This window comes from Engystomops pustulosus, unplaced genomic scaffold, assembly GCF_040894005.1.
Source record: "Engystomops pustulosus unplaced genomic scaffold, aEngPut4.maternal MAT_SCAFFOLD_776, whole genome shotgun sequence".
In the NCBI taxonomy this organism is placed as follows: domain Eukaryota; kingdom Metazoa; phylum Chordata; class Amphibia; order Anura; family Leptodactylidae; genus Engystomops; species Engystomops pustulosus.
In genome coordinates, this window is record NW_027285655.1 from 30,001 (window position 1) to 32,548 (window position 2,548).

Sequence of the window (2,548 nt, forward strand, 5' to 3'; positions counted from 1 at the left end):
GGCTTCCCCTCTTGCCTTCGTCTCGGTGGGCGCGGTGAGGAGAAGGGGCGGTTGCGTGGCAAGGCACCGAGACAATCGCGGGGTTGACTCCGTCCTGGTGGCGAGTCGCCTGTCGAGGGATCGAAGAGGGAGGCGGGCGTCCGGAAGCCTGCACCCTCGCGCTCTCTCCAGACCAGCGCGACTCCCTGGGCGATGGCAGAGGACGGGGGCCCGACGGAGGAAGCGACGCGCGGGGTGCCCGGGAGACCGTACTCTCCTCTCCCCGACGTCGCGTGAAGATCGGCTGGCGGCGCCGTGTTACCCAACGAAGAGCGGTGTGGCTGGCGGATGGTCCTCGATGAGGGGGCGAGGGAAGGCGGCGTAGCGCCTGGAGAATGGTAGGGTTCGGCGCGCGAGGACCCTCTGCCTCTCTCCACAGGTGCAGCGCCTGTCTTCCTCCTCTCCCCCGCTGTCGGGTCGACCACGCCGGTCTTTGCCGAAGGTCGATGGGGCTTGTCGCCAGACGCGCCTCCGCCGGGTGAGCTGCGTTCCAGTGGCGGCCCCCGGTCCCCCACGAGCGGCGCGCAGGGGACTGGGCTCCCGCACCCGCCCCAGGCGGTGTGCCGCGGAGGCTCTTCTCCCAGGCGTCGCTCTTTGGACAACGTCCGCTCGGCTTCGGCCGTGTGCACACGAATGTAGCGGTGCCGTACATCTGACGAGGACGAGCTGGCCGTCTGTAAAAACCAGCGTGTGAAAACGAGCCACTCTTAGCGGTGGATCACTCGGCTCGCGCGTCGATGAAGAACGTAGCTAGCTACGAGAATTAATGTGAATTGCAGGGCACATTGATCATCGACACTTCGAACGCACCTTGCGGCCCCGGGTTACTCCCGGGGCTACGCCTGTCTGAGGGTCGCTTCTCATCGATCGCCGCCCCGTCGAGGGCGAGCGCCGCTGGGGTTCAGTCGCAGGGGCTTTCACGGCTACCCACGCCGTGTTCGCTCCTTCGTCCCCCTAAAGTCAGACTCTCTCCTTCGAGACCCTCTCCAAGGGGTCCGGCGCGCACGGTCGACACCTGCCGCCGGCGCCCCTGCTCGGACCGACGGCGACCACGGACGGACACGTTCGCGGCCGGCGGTGTTCCCTGCGCGAGGCTGTCTGCGCTTGCCCGTAGGCTTGGACTGCTTCTCGTCCTTGGGATCTCGCTCCGCTCGTGTTCCCCCGAAAGGTGAAGCTTCGTTGCCGGGTAAGGAGAGTGAGAAGGGACGGAGGGATGCAGGTGAAAGGGGGGGCGATGGTGGGGGGTGGCGGCTACGCTACCCTCGCCTCTTCCCTCCGCACCACCCACCCTTAGACCTCAGATCAGACGTGACTACCCGCTGAATTTAAGCATATTATTAAGCGGAGGAAAAGAAAGTAACCACGATTCCCCCAGTAACGGCGAGTGAAGAGGAAGAGCCCAGCGCCGAATCCCCGCTCGTGCGGCGAGCGTGGGACATGTGGCGTACGGGAGACCGGAGCCACCCCGTCGCTGCTTCGGAGGGCCCAAGTCCTTCTGATCGAGGCCCATCCCGCGGAGGGTGTTAGGCCGGTAGCGGCCCCCGGCGCGACGGGACCCGGTCCTCCTCGGAGTCGGGTTGTTTTGTGAATGCAGCCCAAAGCGGGTGGTAAACTCCACCTAAGGCTAAATACCGGCGCGAGACCGATAGCAAACAAGTACCGTAAGGGAAAGTTGAAAAGAACTTTGAAGAGAGAGTTCAAGAGGGCGTGAAACCGCTAAGAGGTAAACGGGTGGGGTCCGCGCAGGCCGCCCGGAGGATTCAACCCGGCGGCGGTCGGACGGCCCGGGCTCCATCGGACTCCCCACGCCCGTCCGGCGGGGACCCCTTCGCGGGGGCCTCGCCGGCCGCGGGCCGGGGGGACGTGGCCCGGACGATTCATCCGCCGCGGCAGGGCGCACTTCCTCCGCGGCGGTGCGCCGCGACCGGCTCCGGGGCCGGCTGGGAAGGCTTCGAGGTGGGAAGGTGTCCGGGATGGGCGCCCGTCGGCTCCGGCCGTCGGGGCTCACGTCCGCCCGGCGTTACAGCCCCCTCTCGGCCCGATGCACGCCGTAGCCCGGGGCCGAGGAAGACGATCGCCTCCGCGCCCTCCCTCCGATCCGCTCCGCCACTCCGATCCCCCGGTATCTCTCTCTTCGGGGAGAGTGCCGGGGTTCCTTCGGGGGAAGCGGGGTCCACGGGGAAGAGGGACGGGACCCCCTGCTCTCGGCGCGGCTGTCGACCGGGGCGGACTGCACTCAGTGCGCCCCGACAGCGCCGCGCCGCCGCGGCGGGGCAGGTCCACGTCTTCTCTCCCGTCAAAAGGAGAGAAGAGGGGTAACAGCGCCAGGGGTCGGCGGCGATGTCGGTGACCCACCCGACCCGTCTTGAACACGGACCAAGGAGTCTAACGCGCGCGCGAGTCCAAGGGCTCGAGCGAAACCCTGTGGCGCAATGAAAGTGAAGGACCGGGCCTTGTCCCCGGCCGAGGTGGGATCCCGCCAGCCCGCGACCCGGTCACCGGCGGGCGC

General features: G+C 67.8%; 1 non-coding gene across 1 annotated transcript; it reads left to right on the top strand.

The window, feature by feature from the left end:
* The first annotated feature begins 741 nt into the window (after window positions 1-741).
* Window positions 742-895, top strand: LOC140112430 (5.8S ribosomal RNA). Its single transcript, XR_011852676.1, has one exon. It is a non-coding gene; the product is annotated as a 5.8S ribosomal RNA (ribosomal RNA).
* Window positions 896-2,548: the final 1,653 nt, after the last annotated feature.